This window comes from Rattus rattus, chromosome 4 (assembly GCF_011064425.1).
Source record: "Rattus rattus isolate New Zealand chromosome 4, Rrattus_CSIRO_v1, whole genome shotgun sequence".
Taxonomy (NCBI): Eukaryota; Metazoa; Chordata; class Mammalia; order Rodentia; family Muridae; genus Rattus; species Rattus rattus.
In genome coordinates this window covers 177,765,809-177,782,267 of record NC_046157.1, presented here as the reverse complement: position 1 = coordinate 177,782,267, position 16,459 = coordinate 177,765,809, and the positions used below count along the sequence as shown (strand labels likewise).

Below are 16,459 nucleotides of genomic sequence, written 5' to 3'. Positions count from 1 at the left end.
GTGCCTCTCTGTTAGACGTGGTTTTCCATTGTTGTAAATGTGTCTCTGCCCTGAGTCGCTTAAACCCTAGCAGGTTTATTTGCAACCTTAACTGCAGCTACACCTGCCTGAGTGCTAAACCTCTATAGTCTGTGTCTCTCCACCATCTCTCTGTGTCTTAACACCCTGGCTCCAACAGTCACACATGCCTAATAACTGTAGAGCAAGCAGCAAGCTCACATCTGTTGAGAGGCTACCCTGGTGCAGGAGCAGCCCTATAAGGAAATAGAAACTTGTATTCTAATATACAAAGAAAAACTAGGATAGTTGCCCCGAGGGCAGGGCCTGAGTGTGTGTGTGTGTCTCTCTCTCTCTCTCTCTCTCTCTCTCTCTCTCTCTCTCTCTCTCTCTCTCTCTCTCTCTCTCTGTCTCTCTCGTCTCACTGGCAAATGCTCTATCTCTCTGCCCAAGTCACAGAGACTCCAAAGCTAATTCTGACGTAAACACACAGGAATCTCTTTTTGTTTTTCTTTAAAGTTCATTCAATACAACATAATCTCCAACTTCACTGAGGTGGCTGACCACTTCCAAGACCGAAGCCGCCTATGTAGTGGAATTCGCTTGCTATGCCCGCCCCAGCCTCGGCTTTCTTATCAGCTCCAAGGTGCACAGCACTCCTTCTGTAGGTGTCTCTGTCTGCCTCCCGTCTTGTGAATCTTACAGGCTGCTCACCCTCTGGACCTTTGGCTGGAGGCCTGCCAGTCTCAGGATGGCTTTGCCTGGGCACAATCTCTGGAGATAGAGGCAGGTAATATCAGAGATACTGGATGCCCTCATTTGGACGGTACCAGTAGAAATGTCTCCAAGCAAATTACTCCTTCTTGTAGCCTTGAGACTTGAGAGTCTGCATGGCCTTCATTACTTGAAGGTTGGGCACATTCTTGACTGCCAGCTCCTGATGTTTGGGCATGTGGACATCTTTTCTTGGCCACCATCACACCTTCCTTACAAAGTTAATAGATAGCAATCCAATTCTTCTTAGGCATCAACATCGAGGTGGCTACCACTATGGTCTTTATTACAAGCTCACGAGGGACGCGAGGACTCTCACTGTCACTGTCCCAATGGGTCAGAAGTGAGAGCCTTGAGTTTAGGGGTGTAGGGTATTTATTGTGGTTACATCAAGCTTGGGGAATTCCCATATGGGTCAGCAAATTAATATATTGAAAACTACTTTTCTGAAGAAATCTGTAGGAACCAAACACAAGGACAAAACAACCTGACAAACAGGATGTTCAGGCTGTCTGTTTTCTGCAGGATGTCTTAGCTTATCCGTATGTAGCTTGACCCTGCTGCTGTAGCGTAAATGGCTGTTGCTAAGTGGGTGTCGGGGCTTGCCATAGGCTGTTTGCCCAAGTGGATTTTATGGTTTTCTTTCTGGAATTGGAGTATAGCCCCTGTTCAAGACTCAAGCTTCTTCTCAAACAGAGTTGGTTGGGCTTGACATTATTCATAGCATTCAATGTGATGCTGACTTATCAACTTGTCGGTATATAGTATCACCAAGGAGAAGAGCCCCTAGGCATTTCTGTGAGTGGTTTTCTACATTAGGTAATTTCAGGAGAGACAACTTACCTGAGATGTTAACCTAGCCATTCCATGGTTCAGGGTAGGACTGGAGAGAAAGCAGGGTTAGGAGAGGTAGCTCAGTGCTCGAGTGTGTTTGCCTACCACTCTTGAATAAGATCTGGATTTGGTTTTCAGTAACCGCATCAGGTGTCTCACAACCATCGATAACTCCAGTTCAGGGAGATCTGATACTCAGTGGTCTCTGTGAATGATGGTTTGCATATGCTCAGGCAAGGGACTGGCACTTTTAGAAGGTATGGCCCTGTTGGAGGAAGTGTGTCACTGTGGGAGTCAGCTTGGAGTTCCTCCTCCTAGCTGCCTGAGGATGCACAGTCTGTTCCTGGCTTCCTTCGGATGAAGATGTAGAACTCTCAGCTCTTCCTGCACCATGCCTACCTGGATTCTGCCATGCTCCAGCCTTGATGATACTGAACTGAACCTCTGAACATGTAAGCCAGCCCCAATTAAATGCTGTCCTTTTTAAGTTTTTCCTTGGTCATGGTTTCTGTTCATAGCAATAAAACTCTAATTAAGATAGTCTCTATGGACACCTCACCTTTGTGGTGCATATAAACTCTCTCTCTCTCTCTCTCTCTCTCTCTCTCTCTCTCTCTCTCACACACACACACACACACACACACACACACACACACACACCAAACAAATAAAAAGAGAGAGCTCCTACCATGGGCTTCCCCTACATGATAGACTACACTCTCAAATGTGGGCAGCTTGGTCTGAATGTTTACATTTATGTTGGGATTTCCATTTCCATTGAGAGGTATTAGATGCAGGGTCTGAGCAATTTGATTAGGCCATGAAGCCTCTACCTCAAGAACCAGTCATCTACAGATTAACAGACTCATGACTACTGGGTTCGCTCCATTATACTCAAGGCTCTGTGTATTCTATGTGAGGGCCCTTGCCATATAATGACCTTTGTCCTCTTGCAAATCGTTATGGTTCCCATTAGGAAGAAACCCCTCACCAGATGCTTTATTTTACATCCTGTGATGGTTTGTATATGCTTGGGCCAGAGAATGGCACTATTAGGAGGCGTGGCCTTATTGGAGTAGGTGTGTCATAGTGGGTGTGGGCTATAATACCCTAGTCCTAGCTGCCTGGAAGGGAGTATTCTGCTAGCAGCCTTCAGATGAAGATGTAGAACTCTCAGCTCCTTTATCACCATGCCTGCCTGGATGCTGCCATGCTCCCACCTTGATGATAATGGACTGAACTAACCTCTGAGCTTGTAAGCCAGCCCCAAATAAATATTGTCCTTATAACAGTTGCATAGGTCATGGTGTCTGTTCACAGCAGTAAAACCCTAACTAAAACATTTCCTAAATATCCCCAGAGACATACATGCCAAAGCCTTGAGCCCTCAAATAATGGTCTTGGAAGATGACAGAAATGTGAAGAGGTGTAGCTTTGTAGAAATAGGATGTCTTTGCATCAGTGAGGGTCTACACTTGAAGGAGTAAGTGGAGCATGGACTTCTTTCTCCTTTTCTCTATCCCTTCTCAGCATGAGATGAACAGTCACAGCCTTGCTCTATCATGGTCTTCCATCATTGCAATGAGTGTAGTAAAAAGATGCCATTTAGACATGTAGAAATACCTCACTCACAAACTCCATTACACTCAAGGCTACACCTGATAACCGAGAACCCAGTGATATCACTCACTCACGATAGCCAGACACAGAACTAGAATTCCATGATGCCCACTGGATAGCATAGAAGCAGAGACCAAGAGCAATGCTTGACTCTGCACATCTGGAGAGCCAACAACTGGATTTGCCCTGTGGCTGCAGAGTCTCCCTCAGGAGCCTGACCCTTACATCAGGGACTATTGTTAGAGACTGGACTTGACCTTCAGCTAAGATACATGCAACAGGTGAGCAACCTTGGAGAGATAGACTTAGGACTCTAGCTGGGAACTGGGAGTGCACATTTTGTGTAATGACCCTCAGCGTAATAAAATATGACTTTTGTTATAGCCCTATGCACATCTACCTTCTCGCTCATGACAGTTTTGATGAGCTGTCCTCAGAGCCACCACAGTTATACCTGATAATAGACCAGAATCTGAGAACAAAACAAATCTTTTCTCTTCTGACATGGATTGCCTTAGCTTTCTGTTGTAGTAATGGAAGGTTAACATCTCACATGGTGCTTGTTACCCCCACAGAACCGTAAGAAATGCCTTTCACTATAAATTAAATAGTCCCTAACATTTCATTGAGCCATGAAAAACAGCTTATGCCATGTGACAACCTTTTATCCACATGTTAAAGTCTTGTGCATTTTTCAGAGCACCTACATAGGACCAATAGGACCATGTGACAACCTTTTATGCACATGTTAAAGTCTTATGCATTTTTCAGAGCACCTACATAGGACCAATAGGCAAGGGGAGTGGAAAACAAAGGGGCAGATAGAGTGCTTGCCTTCAGGCCATGAAGGAGGAGGGAGGCTCAGAAGTGGGTTTGGCTGGCTGGTATAGTCTCCTGCTAGCCTGTACCAGCTTCCATCAGGGTCCCAAGGCAGTGCGGGCCATTTTTTAGGGTTTTAAATAAAGAGAGCCATAATATCCCGTTAAGAGGTCCAATTGGCCTTGGACTATTTAAACACATTAAGTCTTATCACTATTCACACCTTGCTCAAGGTCAAACAGACTGTGGGGTGCTTTTATCAAAGCCATTTCCTATTTAATAATAGCAAGACAATGAAAGGGGGTGCTAGATGGGGGAGGGGAGGTCCTTGTCAGTATTTATCCACAAGGCCATAGGAAATTCTCTCACTTCGGTTCTTATAGAGCTTGCAGCTGCCCTATAGCATTAGAGCACTAACTCCCTGTTTACAAAGGAGGAAACTGAGAGATGAAGTAATTTGTTCCAGGATGGAAATTGGAGAGGCAGGAATTGAGCTCTGTGCCCATGTTGAGTCTTGACTACCATGGTCAGGGCTCTGGGAATGGAGGTAGAGAAAGATGAGGAAGGGTGTCAGGCTGAAGGCTATACAACTGACCTTGGCTTTTAATCAGGACCTTTATCCCATGTGGACCACAGAATGAGTAAGAAGGCCTAGAATCAACTCTCAACAAGTCCTATCTACAAACAGAGGATAATAACGTGTACGTTTGTTGAAGTCTGATGTCTTTTCTACAGAATGAGGGTGTACAGACTAATGACATAACTGCTCCATTGTATAATTAAGGGGGAGGTTTTTATTCTAGATATAAGAGAAAGAGAGAACAACTAGAGGCATCTGGAAGAATCCAGAAGAGAGAGGGAAAGAAGTAGATGGAACATGGCCAGCAGACTAGACCTGGTCAGGGCTATCTGTAAGAGATGGGAGAATAGCAAGGGATAGAGACTAGAGAAAAGATAGTGAGAGAGGCAGGAACAGAGACAGGCAGACAGGCAGACAGACATACAGACGGACAGACATTCACACACAGAGACATTCACACACAGAGAGAGGGAGAGAGAGACAGATAGAGAGATAGACACATCTACACACAGTGAGACAGACAGACACATTCACACAAACACACAGAGGACAGAGAGAGACAGAAACAGACAGAGGCAGAATAGCAGAATTATAAGGAGAATTATAAGCAGCTGGGGGAAGGGAAGCCCATGAGCTTGAGGGAGTTTGTGGTAGAAAAGGAGGTAAGAAGGGCTAGGATGTAAAGTGGACTTTGAAATGACTACTTGGGATACTGAAGGAGCCTAGAGGCTAGCATGAGCTTTGATATGCTAATAGGTACCACACGTAGCCACGTGTCTCTTCTGCCAGAAGTTAAGAGAAATGAATCCTTTGATAGATGGGAGCCAGTTTCCCAAGTTCCTGAGAAGTGAATGCTGGCTTTTATCACCATCAGAAGTTCTTCTGTAGTCCAGGATTTGCTCACTGGACTGCCTTTTGGAGTTTGAGGAACTGGAGTTTCCTTTGACCTTCACGGGGGACTCAGGCAAGAATACTTCCGACTATGGGACAACAATTGACCCACTGAGTCTAAGAAGCTGACAAGTAGCTAAGAACAGTGATACATGTGTAAAAGTAACTTCTCATAAGCACGGAGTAAGTACTGGGAGCAAATTCCATTCAGTTCAAACTGAGGAAGTCTATAAATGCCTGGTCAAACACAGGCTTTCTCTGCACACATTCCTACTGCTCAGATAATATCTAAGGCAACATTCTTCTTAGACTGCTGCTCTTCGTTGGGACTTCTAAGGACATCTGTGACGTTGGCCATTATGTGAGTGGACATCAAAAAGTTGAAATAGGTCCTTCGGACACCACAGACCTGAGGGTTATCTACTTTCTAGCTGTCTCCTCTGGTCCCTGGGACCACCCACAATCTCAGCATCACTTGTCTCCCATAGTCATTGTGAGTTTGCTAAAACTCTTTACTTTTATGGTTGATGGTGGAGCCTCTGCTGAGTGTAACCTTTCAGCTAAGCATCAGGTAAGAGGGAAGTCAACCAGGAGCGGGGAGAGCTTGAGAACACAGGGACTCCATGTGACTAGTTCTGAACTACACATCTGAGGGTAAACGTCAGCAACCAGCCTGACCTACGTCACACAGTGTCTTATGTTGCAGCCTAAGGGACAATATAAGTTATCTAAATCTAGCAAAGAGGCCACAGGCAGCCAGAGCACAAACTCTGGGTGTCCTGAACTTACCATCCTTTGGACAGAACGGCTCAAATACAATGACACAGGGGAGTAGTAGAAAAAGCAATGGGACCTGTTGGCGTTTGGTCTGTTGCTAACTATTGTAATGCTAAATTCTGGACCTGAAGGTCTAGGCCTATGAGTGAATTCTCATGTTTACCAGCTTTTGTTGTGCAAACCTTGTTCCTTAATTTAAAACTATTGGTTAAATAAAATTGGCTATAGCCAGTTACTAGAGGAATTGGAGGTAGGTGGGTGTGGAATTATGCTGTTGGAGGTGAAGAAGCAAGAGAAAGAGAAGGAGAAGGTGGAGAGAGGAGAAGACCACATAAGGTAGGTGAATCATAAGAGCTGGCCATGTGGGCTGGCCAGTCAGAGTAAGGGCCCACACAGAACATGGCAAGTTATAACATGGGGTTATTGAAGGGGAAGTAGTCTTAATAGCATAGAGGGTGGGTATCTGCAAGGCACTAGTGCATGAAAGGCTTATTATAAAATATAAAAGTTGTGTGTCTTTTATCTGGGAACTGAATAATCAAAGGCAGGGTAGAAACCCCCAGCTAAGATTAAATAATTACTACAGCAGAGACCTGCTGAAGCTCAGAGTATGTGACACTTCTGGGACTCAAGAGTCTACTGATGTCACTGATCCAACTGAAGCAAGAGCCCAGCCAACACCTCTGGGTACATTCTCATGCTGCAAAAAAAATCATCAGAAGGAGAAATCCAGGGCTGAAACCCAGCACAGGACACCAGGCTGAATCTGTGTCCAGGAACTACATATGTCCCAATGTGGGCAGGTTTTCCCTAACTCATGCACCTAGCAGGGATCCTGTTTCTTTCCAACTCTTATAAAGCTCTCTGATAGGCCTGGAGTCCCCGCATCTGTAGCTTTCACTTTCCTCAGCATTCTTTGGGATATCTACTCTAAGAAACTCATGATTTTGCTGAGTACTGCCCTTCTTTGGGAGTGGCATTGTTAAGAGAAGCATTTAGTAAGCTATTTTAACCTCAGCAGCAGAGAGCTGAAGTAGGCTCCATCAGTCTCTGGGTGAGTATCTAGAGCAGGGTCACTTATCTCAGAGATGGGAACCAATGGAGGAGTTATCTCCCAGTCAGAGGCTGAAGCAGCTTCATGAGTTCCTACCTAGCCCTTGTCTGTGGGAGGCTGAGAGTCAGGGAGGGAACTTTGTCCTATAGAGCAATAATTTTCAGGCTCAAACAGCAATGCAAGATCATTGTCTCTCTATTGCTCTATGGGCGTGCCCATCAGACCTGGAATGGACAGGTAAGCTGGACAGAATTGGACCAGACGAGTTGGACCAAAGAGGGCTGCATGTAGAAAACTTAATGGGCTCAGGGACCAGGAGATGGCCCATTGTAGATGCCCAGTAATTTTCTGTTAGGTGAAGGTATGAGTGGGAGGGTGAGGGGATGTATGGGTGAAATGTCAGTGAGTGAATTAATGAATGAGTGAGGGGCTGGACAAATGAATGAATTAATTAATAAAGAGGGAGGAGATTACTAAATGAATAAATGACTGATCAAATATGCAGTCAGTCAGCTTGTGGAGCAGATAACAAATGTTCCCCAGGTAGGTCTGAACCCCAGAGAATGAGCTCAGAGGAAGCATGGGTAACGTTGAAAAGGCAATTGTTGCTCGGGGGTGGGAACTGTAAGGGTATACAAGCAGGGCTGGCTTTTATTGTCCTTGTTGTCCCCCCACCCCACCCCCAGCTCTGGGTTCCATTGCTTAGAAAGCAGTTGTTACACTGATAGCTAGCGAATAATTAAATGGTTTGGGGCTTTAAAAGTTTGTGCTCTGACTAATTAAACTTTATGTATCTGGCTGTTCACTGAACATTATTTTAATATTGCTCTCCGAACAAGGCACGCTGTGTACCTCTGGCTCCATTAGAATGGCATTAGTACCCGCTGAGGAACGTTTTATGGTGTGTGTGGATAGACTCCCAAGACAAACGAGCCAGAGACATATGTGAGCATCTCGCAAAGTAAACACAAGGGGCTTTCATTACGCAAAGCTTTCGAAGTCACCATTAAAGCCCTAACATTTCGTCCGACATGTAAAACCAGATAAGAAGTTCTTAAAAAAAAAACTTATTTTTAAAAAGTGCCATCTGATATGCTAGAAGAGAGAGTGAGAGAGAGCAAGGAGAGAGAGAGAGAGAGAGAGAGAGAGAGAGAGAGAGAGGGAGGGAGGAGGGGGAGGGGAGATGGAGGGAGGGAGGGCTAAATATGCAGTATATGACAGTTGAAAGTAAACAGGATTTATGGCTCCAGTTTTGAGATACACTTTCAGCTGAAAACCTCCAGTATCAGTTTGTCAGAGGCATTTAAGAAGGAGTCTGAGAATCCTCATTGATTTAGAGAGCGGGTAATCAGCATAAAATGTATGAGAATTACAATGATTCTATAAGAGGAAACAACAAAATGCATTGCTTCCTGTCAAACATCAAGCTTGTCCATGAAACACAGCGGCACCCATGAAACATGAAACACAGTGGCACCCACGGAACACAGCGGCACCCATGAAACACAGTGATGCCCATGAATCGCAGTGGTGTCCAGGAAACACCATCCATGAAACACAGTGGCGCCTAAGTGTGTCGCAGTGAAAGAAACCCCAAGGAAGTCAACTTAGAGGAGGAACCTTTATTTTTGCTTTGAGTTTTAAAGGTCTTTATCCATGATCATTGGTCTGTGGCTCTGGGTCTTTGTTGAAGGTCATAGAGCCTCATGGATGGGCGAAGTGCATGACAGAGCAGGTGTTTGTATTATGTATCTGGAAAGCAGAGGAAGCTACAGGAAGTGTCTGCCCTCTTGACAAGTCCATCAAGGGTACCCTTCCAGTGACCGACTTCGTCCCACTAGGTTTCTCTGTTTACAGTTCCGACCATCTCCTTATTGCATCATGGGCTGCAACTAAGCCTTTTACCACATGGACATTCGAGTGACCGTCACCCAAGCCATGGCAATAGAAATATGAACCAATGGCCTGCACCTTCAGGACACATTGAGTGAGAGCACTGCGGCTTCCTTCTCTGTTGAAGATGGCTAAAACACATGGCTTTCTTCTTTCAAACATTCTCTTGACTTGTTTGTGGCAGGTCACTAAAGAGGAAGCCTGTGGAAGGCCCCACAAACACTTCAGCCCTAGCCTCATGTTCCGTTCTGGTAGAGGATTCACTCATTGTTTTTCTGTCCTATCAAAGTTACTGGTCTAGGTTATTGGACAATAAGAAGTGGCTGTTTTCACATGACTAAGGTTGCCAGGAGACTTTAAATAACCAGATACTGATGCCATTTATAAAGTAAAAGCAAGGGTATCAAACACAAATCACAACATTTTCCAGGAAAAAAATAGTTCGAAGTTGAAGAGGCATCCTTGGAATGAACCATCACCCCTGAGAATGGAGGAGCAGGAGGGGCAAAGAGTTGGATGTGCCCTGCTTGCCCCGAGGCCTCATTGCTTTATCCAGCTATCTGTATTCTGCAGAGTGAGCGACTGCCTGTTGGTTTCCTGAGAGGAAGATCTCATTTGCAGATTGATGGCCAGGTCTTCTTAGGTGGAAAGCAGACTTGGGATTAATGCAAATCACATGCAGGAGTTTAATTGGCTAATATCCTGCCATCTCGATGCTTTCTTTAAAAAGTCATTTTGAAGTGAAGATGAGTAACACCTAGCAAACCCGGCATCCCCACGTCTAGGTGACTGGCTTCCCGAGAAGCATGGGAATTCTTCTCTGAACCACCCAATGTGTCCTTCATCCATGGCCTTAGTTAAGACAGAGTTGTTTCAGACCTCTGGCAGGTTTAAACTATATTATTATTATTATTATTATTATTATTATTATTATTAATTGTTAGCATTCCATATGCCTGACACTATAAAAGGAGCTGCTTGCCCCCTCCTTACTCTTTTGCTCTTGCTCTTATCTTATTCCCCCTTTGTCCCCTCTCCCCCCATTCCCCTCTGCCCTTCCCTCCATGTGCTCATGGCTGACCTCTACTCTCCTCTTCTACTCTTCTTGTTCTTCTTGTTCTTCTTGTTCTTGTTCTTCTTGTTCTTGTTCTTCTTGTTCTTCTTGTTCTTCTTGTTCTTCTTCTTCTTGTTCTTCTTGTTCTTCTTCTTCTTCTTGTTCCTCTCTCTCTCTCTCTCTCTCTCTCTCTCTCTCTCTCTCTCTCTCTCTTCCCTCTCCTTGTCTCATCTGCTCATTAAACCTTTCCACGTGGAACTGTGTTGACCCTAGTATGGTTTGTTCAGACACGAGCTGAGATTTCTACCCCAACTATTATTATTATCATCATCATCATCATCATCATCATCATCATCATCATCATCATCATCATCATCATCAATTATTTCCAATTGAAGAATAGTAAGTTCCTTCACGACCAGACCTGCAGCATTTTGCAATGGATGCCAAGTAACCTTCCTAGAAAAGCTTGGAAAAGCCAGGGTCTCGAAGAGGTACCACAGAGAGGTATTCATCTATACCCAATAAAGAAGAGACCCGGCTACTGCAGATATGGCCCCATCTCCGTTTGGCACCACAGACTGGGCTGTGTGTGTTGGTTTCTACATCACTATTGCAAACACTTGAGGGAAACAGTTTGTCTTGGCTCCTGGTCTTCATTTGCTCTGTAGTGTCTGGGTGGTGGTGAGGCTTACCATCATGGCTTGGAGCTCAGGACGGAAGAATACTACATGGTCCCTGGGAAGCAGAGAAAGGGGCAGGGATAATGTGAATCCTTTAAAGACACACCCCCACATCTTCCTCCAGGGGGACCTTTCCTCTTCTACTTCCCTCAAATCCCATCAAGTTATGAATGCATAGTGGAGCCATCCATTCATTAAGTCAGAGACCCGGTGAGCTGATCACCACTCAGTGGTTGGAGACACCTGCTGGAGACCAAACACTGAGAGTGGTTGTTTTCTTGAGAGGTTGAGGGTGGTCACTTCATATCCAAAATGTAACAGGCAAGACACAATGTAACCGGCGACATACAATGTGCTCCTTGCCCTTCTCCAGGGTTTTGTGAGCCCCCGCCCCACCTGGGGGTGGGGGAAAAATATTTTAATCTTTTCAACTTTGTTCATCCCTTCAGGCTCCCGCAAAGGGGTTTTCCATTTTTATTGCTCATTGTGATGTCAGTGCCCACTGCAATTAGGATAACCTTGCTGGCTTTGTTTCTAAACACCTCCCCCAACCCCCACAGAGTTCTCTTTGCTACTCTCTATTGCTTTCTCTCAGGAAGATTTTGTTACCTAAATGTCACCAGGGACCAGCCATATTTGTGATCTTGTGAGGCTTTTAAAAATGTTTTTTAAGATGTTTCAGTGATTTATTCTGAGGGATGAGGTTGAAAAAGGGAAGTCACTGGAAAGCTGAAGCTTTGACCAGAATTGTACCTGTGAGAAGAGGCGATCTTGCCAGGCACTGTGGTCACTGATAAAGAAATGCACTTACCTGAGATCCCCTACCCTCAGCCTGAAGTTACTGAGATGTCTCCAGGTCTCTAATCCACTCCCAGGGTCATCCAGACAAAAGCAGCAAGCAGTCTCAACCTCCCTCCCCCTCCTGTGTGTGTGTGTGTGTGTGTGAGAGAGAGAGAGAGAGAGAGAGAGAGAGAGAGAGAGAGAGAGAGAGAGAGAGAGAGAGAGAGACAAGAAGGCTAGTTAAAAACCCAGCATTCCTGTGGGGCCCATGTCCTCTGCTTTCCAGCTCCCACCTGGCACAGAAAGTTCCTGGCAGCCTCTTGCACAACAGCTGTTCTGCCACTTGACAGCTGAGGGCTTAACCAGCCGTTGCTTGTTTCTGAGGTAACAAGGGCAGCTACATGCAAGGGCCCAGCACCAAATCCAAACCTACGGAGGGTGGAAGTCATATTTGAGCAAGAGACCATGGCAAAGCCAAACACAGAGTGGAAGTCGTGTTTGTGGGAATTGAAAGCCTTCCTAATACTCCAGAACTCCAGCAGCACATCCTGACACCACAGGGCCCTGTCTGCATGTGTTGGGATATGTGATTGTCTCTTCCCACCCCACCTGACACATTCTGATAATCTTGTGGACATATCACACTTAAGAGTTGTTTATTAACTTTTTCCCCTTGTGCTAATACATGTGGGGCCAGTGACATTCTTTGCCCACCAATGAAATATAACCGCAGTCGGGGCAAACATGAACTACTTAGAATCAGAGAGGAACATAAATACAGGAATACAGGTTCTGTGGATTTCATGGAGATTTTGGCAATGGAAAAACTGCTCTCTGGCTGGGGTACTGGTTCAGGCATTTCTTGGAGTGGGAGGCAGTCAAGAGTTTTAATAGGGATTCTAGGTGTATTCACTTGGATTCTCCAGGGAAGCAAAACCATTAAGAGCTCTATTGTAAGTTATTGCCTCAAACATATAGTGAGACTGCGATGTCCCACAATCTACCATAAGTCAGTGGGTGGTGTAGATGGGAAGTTCAAAGGCCTGATAGTCAGAAAGCTGGGGGTAGGGGAATCTAGCCTAGATCTGAAAACCTGCAGTGTTAAAGGTTAATAACATTCTCTGTCCCAACTATGTTTGACTTTGGTCCTCAGTAGGTCAAGTGGTGCCCGCTCACACTGGGAAGGAACTCAGCTGCAGGCTTTACTCTGCCTGATTTGAACACCCACCTTAAAAAAAAAATCCTTATAGATTCATAGATACAGAGATACCCAGAAATAATGTTGAATCATATACCTGGACATCTTATGGTCTAGTCAAATTGGCACATAACCTTCACATTGGGAAAACTTATGTTCTTGCTCTAGCTTTGTGCCCTTGTGACAAAGAAAAATAAATCATGGACCCCAAAAACACCTCTCATCACCCAAAGCCAGGAAGGCTGGGGAAGTTTCTGTAATCTTGCCAGATTTGCAAACGTAGTTGGAATTTAATTTAGGCTAAGTGCTGGTCAATCTTCACTTCCTTTTGATTGGATTTGGAATCAGCTCTGGGTATGTGTAAGAAGGTGTCTCCTGCAAAGTTTATCTGAGGAAGGAAGAGTGAGTGACCGTGAGGATCTGAGGAGCCATCCCACAGGCTGAAGTCCTTGAACAAATAAAAAGATAACAAAAGAAGCCACCGCATCACCAGCGGCCCCTGTTCTACTTCCTGATGCACTGAGCTACGGCCAAGGTCCAGCTGCCACAGCTGCGGGCACACCATCCCTGCCATGACGGACTTACCATCAACCTCAAGCCACAGGAAATCTTTTTCTCCTTTAGGTTGCTTCTAGCCAGGCATTTTGTCACAGCAATAAGCATGTCACCAACACAGGCTGCTTTTAGAAGTGGAAAAAATAAAGTTAAATTCAACCAATCAGAAGCTGTCAATTAGCATACCCCACCAGGAACCTCCCAGTAAGGTAGGGCAAATGAGGCAACTCCAGGAACTGAACCAACCAAATATGCTCTCCTCGCTTCACTCATGTGTACACTTTAGGAAGGCTTCCCCCTCCTCGTGCTCTTGGACAGAGCCCCTAACACTTTTGGGTAGATGCTGTTTGGCTTATGAATTGCCGTTAGCTCAAATAAGCTAAACAAACAAAGAAACAAACAAAAGTTTTGTTGTGCTGCAGATAATCTGTTCAGGGTGACTTTGAGTGACTTTCAATACCTCAGTCTCGACTGTGTTCCTCAATGAAGGCATTAGACACAATAATCCTCTGAACCTTTCCAGTGAGTACTATTTCTCTTATATATGATTTTTACTCATCTAGCATGTGCAAATAATACTGGCAATACTGTGGCCTTTGATGTAGCAACAGTAACCTACAAGAGTCAACTCACTTCTCCAAGGCTTCAGAGCTGAGTAATGGCTGATCTAGGAACACAGCCCTAGTCTCAAGAGGTTCTTGTTAGTTTCTTATTGTATGTGGCTTCTTCTTCTTCTTCTTCTTCTTCTTCTTCTTCTTCTTCTTCTTCTTCTTCTTCTTCTTCTTCTTCTTCTTCTTCTTCTTCTTCTTCTTCTTCTTCTTCCTCCTCCTCCTCCTCCTCCTCCTCCTCCTCCTCCTCCTCTTCATCTTCCTCTTCCTCCTCTTCTTCCTTGATCTCTCCCTCCTTCTCTCCCTTCTTGCTCTCTTCCTCCCTCTCCCTCTCTCTCTCTCTCCCCCTCTCCCTCCCTCCCCCCCTCTCTCCCTACTCTGTAATGGTGGAAAGCTATAGAGGTGGGGTCCAACAAGAAGCTTCATTTTTTAAAAAAAAATGATATGGAGAAAATATTAAGGCTACTGGCTTCAGTTGTCTGACAATATTTTGGAAGACTTGAAATAAAAAATTAAAGAATGCACAGAAACAGAGATGGAGGAGTGTTGTAGGGCAGAAAGTGTGACTACTGTGAAATATGTGAGTGGGGCAAGCCTAGGACAGAAAAGTGACTTCAGATCTCAGTTTGGAAGCACCAAATGGCTAGTCATGAGACATTAGACCCATAGACCACTAGAACCTGAAAAAAAAGAAAATCTGCAGCAATGGATCATATTAGTGTAATTAAGGGTGGACAGGGACATGGGACTCCCCATTGCTCTGGAGAGTATTCTATATGGGCTGGACCCAAAGGACCAGAAGGCCACATTCTAGCACTAAAGGATGAAAGCAGACTTTCCTTTTGCCAGTAACAAGTGGCAAAACCCAGCCCTGACTTCATGCCTGTCTGATACCAGACAGAGTTCATGGGGAAGCGGGGTTTGGTCAGAACCTAAGAGAAGCAAGGATTTGTATGTTTGACCACGTGACCCCTGTGGTGCAAGCTGTGGTCACGAATCCCCACAAGAAAGATGGAGGCTCCTTAAGTTTAGTTTCTAGTATCTTGCAAACCCTTTCATTTCTGTTGGCTATATTAATTTTAGAAGTCGTGCAATTCTCTGCTTTGTGATGAGTAAGGTTCATAACCATGGGCACTTAGGAGAGCAGTTCAACCCTATGAGCTGACAGCGCACCCAAAGGGAACTAAAAACTCACTCCAGGTTAATGTATAACTTTTTACTAGAAATGGTGCCACATCCAGCAAGTTTAGCAGCACACTGGCTAGTGACACCCATCAGAAAGCAGAAGGGTAAAACCAAGAAAGAAAACACTGGTTTGTCACTTTGTCAGAACAAGCATACCCTGAAACTTCAGCACAGAGCTTGTGTGAAAGTGTGACAACCTCTCCCTCACTAATGACAAAAAGACAGAGATTCTGTCTGCCACCATCTGTCCCAGTAAAGAAGTTCTGGATCTGGTCTGTCTCCCAGCATCAGAACAAGATCCATCAACAGCACAGCTTTAGGGGACCGAAGCAGACGTCAGGTCTGGTGAGACCCGAGGGAAAGTATCCATCACTATGACAAGTGGGACACTAGGAACCTTGTGGTCTGCTTGTTAAGCAGCCCCAGACTTCCAGCAAAGAAATGCAATTCACTGTACCATGGGGGACCAAGGGACAAAAGCTAGGTGGTTCTCCCAACCCTGTTGCACAGGGACAGCCAACTATCACTGAAACTTCCAAAGAAATGGGTCAAGTAAGCATAGCCTCTTTATAAGGTTATTTATCTCAGGTAATAATAATAATTATTATAGAGACAAAGGGTACACACACACACACACACACACACACACACACACACACACACACTTTCTTGTACCCTTAGAATCTCTGCAGGCACAAGCCCTTGCTTCAGACATGAGACAGGAAGTCCTGATAGCAGCTTGTGGGAAAGATGACAGAACCCATTGCAGAGGAGGAGGTGGGGAGAACGTAAGAGGGGATGAGGAAGGGTGCTGTGACATGCTGTCTTCTAGAGCTCTCATGAGTTGGGAGGGGGACATGTTCAGAGGGAGTTAGAGAAGGAAAAAGAGGTTACACACTCATAGTTCATTTTGTATCTGTATGAAATAATTAGAGAATAATAGATGTTTTAAAATAATAAAGTTTATAATGAAGTAAATCTAAGAAAATTCAGAAGTATTCCAATGATTTCTCAATCTTTATGGTCAGTGTCATTCTGCTCCTCTCTTTAGCATTCAAGAGGAAATAAAATCAAAGTGGGCACATTAAGTCTCTGTAGGTTTGGCCCCGTAGACTCAGGTTTAAATATGCTTGGCCCAGGGAGTAGCACTATTAGAA

At 44.9% G+C, this 16,459-nt stretch overlaps 1 pseudogene; it reads right to left on the bottom strand.

Annotated features, from left to right (window-relative positions):
* Positions 1-544: 544 nt before the first annotated feature.
* On the bottom strand, positions 545-1,031 carry LOC116898292 (annotated as a pseudogene).
* Between the last annotated feature and the right edge of the window lie 15,428 nt (positions 1,032-16,459).